Source organism: Hypomesus nipponensis, chromosome 11 (assembly GCF_054491055.1).
Source record: "Hypomesus nipponensis isolate SF chromosome 11, ASM5449105v1, whole genome shotgun sequence".
In the NCBI taxonomy this organism is placed as follows: Eukaryota; Metazoa; Chordata; class Actinopteri; order Osmeriformes; family Osmeridae; genus Hypomesus; species Hypomesus nipponensis.
The window spans coordinates 21,092,501-21,100,000 of NC_140371.1; positions in this window are offsets into that span (position 1 = coordinate 21,092,501).

Genomic DNA, 7,500 nt, shown 5'->3' on the forward strand with positions numbered 1-7,500 from the left:
TTCTCTCTTCACCCTCTTCTCTCTCTCCCCCTTACTTCTCCTATCTCTCTTCACCCTCCTCTCTCTCTCTCTTCCTCTCCTGATCTCTCTCCCCCTTCCTTCGCCTCTCTCTCTTCACCCTCCTCTCTCTTCCTCTCCTGATCTCTCTCTCCCCCACTTCGCTCCCCTCCCTGTCTTTCAGACTCTACCCTTGGTCAGGTTTGACAAGGTTATGGCAGTGTGTTCTGAGTATCTATTGATTTCCTCCATCTCAGATCCCTACAGCCCACGGGGGGGACTTGCAGCCTCTGATAACACACTGTCTTTATTCTTTAACTACGCCCCCCCCTCCCCCGTCTTCCCTCGACTGACGCTGCCCCAAGGGGTGGGGATGGGGGGAGGTTAGTGGGGTGTGGACTGTCACATTGTCACATGGACACACACATGTACTGTATGTACACACACACACACACACACACACCACCCCCTGTCCACCAGTCCCCTGCCCCTGTTAACATTGCAGCAACTGGCCCGTCAATGCCTTCGCCCCTGACTGACCCCCCCCCCCCCCCACCTACCTACACACACACCCACACTCATGCACACACACTTACCTACACACACCTACCTATCTACATACACACACACGCAGTCCAGCCCTACCTCTCCACGTGTCTATCTCTCCACATGTCTCTTGACACAGACTCCTAACTACCGTGATATTAACATGTTACCAAGCCTCTCCCATCACCCCAAAACAGGTAGAGCCCTAAACCAGAGATGCAAACCAGGTCGACTTTCCACCAGAGACACCCCCACAATCTGGCCTGCTTCCACCAACATTAATGTGATTGCTGTGGTCACGGTCTGCCTGCTTTGCTTTTGGGGGGGAAATGAGGTTTGATTGTGGGGGTGCTTCTGAACAGGTCCCGCCCTCGACAGACAGACAGAGGAGTGAGTGGCGGCGTGCCAAAGCCAATAAGAGTCTTCTCTGGCAGCCAGGGGGGAGAGGCCTTCATGCATTATTCATAATTAGGCCAAATAATCCGCCAACGGAATGGGATGAGGGAGGGTGAGAGAGAGAGAGAGAGAGAGAGAGAGAGAGAGAGACAGAGAGAGACAGAGAGAGACAGAGAGAGACAGAGAGAGACAGAGAGAGACAGAGACAGAGACAGAGAAAAGGAAGCTGATTTGGATTTCCACCCTGATCCTGAGTCTCAGTAGTAAGTTTGAGTTTGAGGACCACAGGGCTGGCACTAAGGGGGCGTGGACCAACATCACATGACTCCCCCAAGGACACTGTTGAGAAGTTACTCCTAATACGACTGCAATCAAATTCAATCTAATAGCCATCTGCTTCCCTGCGCGCACACACACACACACGCAAGTACGAACACCTACACACACCACTCTGTCCCACATCAGCGCGCACACACTCTCACACACACACCCTCACGAGACACCAAGAGACATCAGCACAAACGTCCTTCACGTTTGACTCTGTCGCAAATAGACGACGTGATTCATCAAAGCTGCCATCTTGAAAACAAGCTGGAAACTTCTGGTCGCCTAGACGGCAGTCTGGGTCTTCACCAGGGCGGACCAACGTCCTGCATCGTCAGTCCCAGACCCCGAAGCTCTCCCAGCAGATTTATGTTTTTTTTGTCAAGAGAAATGTCCTCTTACAGCAAGGGTGTCTTACTAAGGGGCCAAGTGAGATCAAATATGAAATCAAACATATGTTTAAGTTTGTCGTCTTCTCTGCTCTGGTTATGGAGGAGTTTTACCATGCTTTTATTAATATAAAAGCAGAAGTCCTTCCCCATTTCATACACACACACACACACACACACACACACACACAGAAGGACATGATCTACTGAAGAGGCCAAATCAAGTACATAATACGCAGAGTATGAAAAGTTGACTTGAAGCCTGGTGCTGAGGTCATAGTGTGTGTGTGTGTGTGGAGTTAACTAGGCGAGGGGGAGACAGGGGAGGAGGCGTGACCCCCCTCGTTCCTGCCCGTCGTCAAGGACAACAGCTTCTGGTCCACGAAAGACCCCGTAACACAAAATGAGAGGTCCAATCAACATCATAGCTTTGGAAATGACCTACTCCCTCTCTCTCTCTCTCTCTCTGTCTATCTCTCCCTCTCTCTCTCTCTCTCTCTATCTCTCTCTCTCTCTCTCTCTCTCTCTCTCTCTCTCTCTCTCTCTCTCTCTGTGTTCCTGTAAAGGGTTCTTGATTTGTGTGATTACAGAGCGTGGGCCAGTGCTAGTGTAGGTGATTAGGATAATACCCCCCCTGTCTGAGCAGGGGGAGGGGTGTCAGGGCCGGGGTCGTGAATGAGATGGGGTTGTCCCAGCGTTGGCCCTGTTTAACATGTGAATAGAGACCGGCTCTTTATTCTCCGTGTCTGCAGGATGACCAATAGGCATCAATCTGGCAAAGGGCTCCGTGTGTGCTTGTGTTTTTGTGTGTGCGTGTCTGTGTGTGTGTGCGTGTCTGTGTGTGTGTGGGGGAGAGGGGGGGGGGGGGTATATGAGTGTAATGTGTGTGTTTGCATGTAAGAATGTCCGTAGTGTGGAGATGTGGGGTGCAATACAAACACAGACCCTTCTTCACCCAACCTTCCCCCCTTCCCCCATCCCTCTCCCCCTCCCTCCCCCATCCCTCCCCCATCCCTCCCCCCTCACTACATCTCACAAACCTTCCATGTCAACACACCCCCTCCGCGTACAAACTACAAAAAATATGCAAATGACGGAGACCCTGACCAACACAGGCCCCTCCCCCAGCCTGGCCCCTCCCCCAGCCTGGCCCCTCCCCCAGCCTGGCCCCTCTCTCAGCCTGGCCCCTCCCCCAGCATGGCCCCTCCCTCAGCCTGGCCCCTCCCCCAGCCTTGCCCCTCCCCCAGCCTGGCCCCTCCCCCAACCTGGGTCCTCTGGTGTCTCTGTCCATCCCTCCACCTGGCTGGGGGGACCTGAGATGGCTTTCCCTGACACGCTCTGACCTGTCAACCAGAGGGGGCCCATGGGAAGCGGGGCGGGGGGTGGACAGGTGGAGGAATGGAAGGATGAAGGGTTGTGAGGTGGAAGGGTGGAGGGGTGGAGAGAGAGATGTGGGGGTTGGAGCAGGAAGATGTGATGGACTCTGAAACAGGCAGTTGTTTTTTGTTGTGTGTGTGTGTGTGTGTGTGCGAGAGGGAGAGAGCTTGACTGTATGCTAACATGTTACCGTGTGAACAACTACACAAGCCACGTTTCATCATTGTGTTACCTAGTTGTCGTGTGTTTTTGTACGTGTGTGTGCCTGTGTGTGTGTTTGTTTGTGGGTATGTGGGTGTATGTATGTGTGTGTGCCTGTGTGTGTGTGGGTATGTGTGTGCACGTGTGTGTATGTATGTGTGTATGTATGTGTGTGTGTGCAGGACTGTGTGTCAGTGTATTCCCTTGGCAACGTCTCCTCTCCCTTTTGTTGAGAGAGGGAGAGAGAGAGGGGGAGAGGCAGAGAGAGGGAGGGAGAGAGAGGGAGAGACAGAGACAGAGAGAGAGACAGAGAGAGAGACAGAAACAGAGAGAGATAGAGAGACAGACAGAGACAGAGAGACAGGGAGAGACAGAGAGAGAGGGGGGGAGAGAAAAGCGTTCTGTATATGCAAAGTGCTCCAACAATCAGCCTTGAACCTTCACTAATCAATTTGTCTGGGAAGGCAAGCCGGTCACACTCGCAGCCCCACAATGCACCTCTCTCTTTGTGACATCACACCCCCAGACCCCTGAGCTCGTCATGACAACACGGACAGATTATCTGGGAGAAAAGAACAGAACGATGCTGGAACCGTTCTCAAACAGAGAACCTGATCCGTCTGAACCTGAGGAGGAACAAAACACCTCGCTAAACACCAGAGCAGGAGGGCACAAACAGGAACCGACCTGAAACGAACATTTAGTCTGAGAGGGACACCACCACAACTCAGAACACCACCACAACTCAGAACACCACCACAACTCAGAACACCACCACAACGCAGAACACCACCACAACTCAGAACACCACCACAACTCAGAACACCACCACAACTCAGAACACCACCACAACGCAGAACACCACCACAACTCAGAACACCACCACAACGCAGAACACCACCACAACTCAGAACACCACCACAACGCAGAACACCACCACAACTCAGAACACCACCACAACTCAGAACACCACCACAACTCAGAACACCACCACAATGCAGAAGAAGCCTCTTTGTCGCTTTCAAATCAACGGGAAACACAGTAGAGTGTTTTTCTGGGGTCACTGTAGGACAGACGACTGTTAGAATAGTGTCAATCAAATGAAACAATGACTAATCAGGGAAAAAGTATTACCACATTGAAAGTATTAAGCAAAAGTAAATACAATACATACTTCATTCATTGCAACCTAGATACTTTTTGGAATGCGGTAAATACAAAACAAGTCAAAAGACTGTTATTACAGGACTGGCCAAACTGCACTCTGGTGACAAGGCTAACAGGTTACTGATTGGAGCTTGTATAATGGCTCCATATTGTGGCTCCTTGCGGGCCATATGTGGGCCTAGCGGGGTGATCTGTGTCGGGGCGAGGGAGGCCAGCGGGTAATTACAGTATCCTGTAAGACCTCCTCAACATGGTGTTGAGTTAAATATGCTGTCATTATCTGTCAGCTTCCTGCTGCCGGAGACAGCAGTCTGACTGACCTGCTGTGTGCTGCCTGGTCCTGTCTCTGTGCTGCCCGGTCCTGTCTCTGTGCTGCCTGGTCTCTGTGCTGCCTGGTGCTGTCTCTGTGCTGCCTGGTCCTGTCTCTGTGCTGCCTGGTCTCTGTGCTGCCTGGTCCTGTCTCTGTGCTGCCTGGTCTCTGTGCTGCCTGGTGCTGTCTCTGTGCTGCCTGGTCCTGTCTCTGTGCTGCCTGGTGCTGTCTCTGTGCTGCCTGGTCCTGTCTCTGTGCTGCCTGGTGCTGTCTCTGTGCTGCCTGGTGCTGTCTCTGTGCTGCCTGGTCCTGTCTCTGTGCTGCCCGGTCCTGTCTCTGTGCGGCCTGGTCCTGTCTCTGTGCTGCCTGGTCCTGTCTCTGTGCTGCCTGTTGCTGTCTCTGTGCTGCCCGGTCCTGTCTCTGTGCTGCCTGGTGCTGTCTTTGTGCTGCCCGGTCCTGTCTCTGTGCTGCCTGGTCCTGTCTCTGTGCTGCCTGGTCCTGTCTCTGTGCTGCCTGGTCTCTGTGCTGCCTGGTGCTGTCTCTGTGCTGCCTGGTCCTGTCTCTGTGCTGCCTGGTGCTGTCTCTGTGCTGCCCGGTCCTGTCTCTGAGCTGCCTGGTGCTGTCTCTGTGCTGCCTGATTCTGTCTCTGTGCTGCCTAGTGCTGTCTCTGAGCTGCCTGGTCCTGTCTCTGTGCTGCCTGGTGCTGTCTCTGTGCTGCCCAGTGCTGTCTCTGTGCTGCCCGGTGCTGTCTCTGTGCTGCCCGGTCCTGTCTCTGTGCTGCCCAGTCCTGTCTCTGTGCTGCCTGGTCCTGTCTATGTGCTGCCCGGTCCTGTCTCTGTGCTGCCTGGTGCTGTCTCTGTGCTGCCTGGTCCTGTCTCTGTGCTGCCTGGTGCTGTCTCTGTGCTGCCTGGTCCTGTCTCTGCGCTGCCTGGTCCTGTCTCTGTGCTGCCTGATCCTGTCTCTGTGCTGCCTGGTGCTGTCTCTGTGCTGCCTGGTCCTGTCTCTGTGCTGCCTGGTGCTGTCTCTGTGCTGCCCAGTGCTGTCTCTGTGCTGCCCGGTGGTGTCTCTGTGCTGCCCGGTCCTGTCTCTGTGCTGCCCAGTCCTGTCTCTGTGCTGCCTGGTCCTGTGTCTGTATGTTTGTTTACAGCCCCCAGCTGGGCGAAGACAAACACACACACATGCCTACATTTCCTCGGTATACACACACTAAATCCAAATACACACAAACACACACTCACACACACGCATAAATACACTCAGTATACACACTCTACATTAATACACACTCACATGCACACATTAAAAAAAAAACCTTGTTGCAATAATACTTGCAGTGTCTGTACATAGGAACACACACACACACACTGCATGCAAAGCCTTCACAGCCTTAAGGAGCTCTCCCAGAAACCCCAGCGTGTTCCTCATATTCCATTCATCAAGCTGTTTAGTGTCGGCAAATTGGAACGTGTGTAACTGCTCACACAATTGATCTGAGCGCACCTATATAACCATGTGTGTCAGACACACAGGAGAATGAGTATCTTCACAGAAAATTGAACCACTCCAGTTGTCAGTTACTCCTAGGTAGGATTGCGAGGCTTTTAGCATGCACAGAGCGCGTCCAGAACAGTGCCGTGTGTGTGTGAACGCAATGAGAGAAACCAAAGGGACTGACTGAGGTATTAGGGCTCGGCGTTGGTTGCAGGGAGAGGGGGAGGAGAGAGGGGGAACTCATTTAATTGCTTGGAGGGAGCATGACAATTGAGTGGAGAGAGGAGAGAGAAAATCTCGGAGAGTATTGATCACCTCGAGTCTTCCATTTCAGCTCAGACCCCCTTCTGCGCCTTGGCTTTTCCCCCAATTTGCACCCCTAATTTAGATTTCAGCATGTGTCTGTGTGTGTGTGTCCGTGTGTGTGTATAACTATGTATTTACATGCACACCAGTATACAGTATGTGTTACGCAGTGACATTGTGACCATGCTTGTTCCCCAGACAGCTGCATGTTTGTTAACTGCTCAGGTGTTTCTGTGCACTGAGCTAATGTGCTGCTTTTGTGTGTGTGTCTGTCTGTCTGTGTCTATTTGTTGGTGGTGTATTGGTGTGTGTGTCGTCCTGTATTGGGGTGTGTCTGTCTGTGTGTGTCTATGTGTTGGTGGTGTATCGGTGTGTGTGTCGTCCTGTATTGGGGTGTGTGTGTCTGTGTGTGTCTATGTGTTGGTGGTGTATTAGTGTGTGTGTCGTCCTGTATTGGGGTGTGTGTGTCTGTCTGTGTGTGTCTATGTGTTGGTGGTGTATCGGTGTGTGTGTCGTCCTGTATTGGGGTGTGTGTGTCTGTCTGTGTGTGTCTATGTGTTGGTGGTGTATTAGTGTGTGTGTCGTCCTGTATTGGGCGGTATCAGACCTCCTGATCGATCCTCGTCCCCCAGTGTGACTCTGTCTCAGCTCCTGCTCCTAATGAGACGCTCTCGTCCTGGGACCATCTCACACACACACACTCACACACACACTCACACTCACACACAGGTGCGTGATCACATGTGTGCACGCACACACCAGGCCTCAGATGGGGGTCGCTGCCACGGCAACGACCTTCCACCCCGTCTCGTTGTCAGACGGATCAATTCCACCGGACCAGACCCCCCCACCACAAGAGAAGCCCATCCCCCTCCACACAAGAGTCACAGAGGGTGTGTGCGTGTGTGTGTGCGTGTGTGTGTGTGTGTGTGTGTGTGTGCATCGTGTGTGTGTGTTTTTATATGATGTGTTGGGTGAGCGCAGGCTGACACCAGC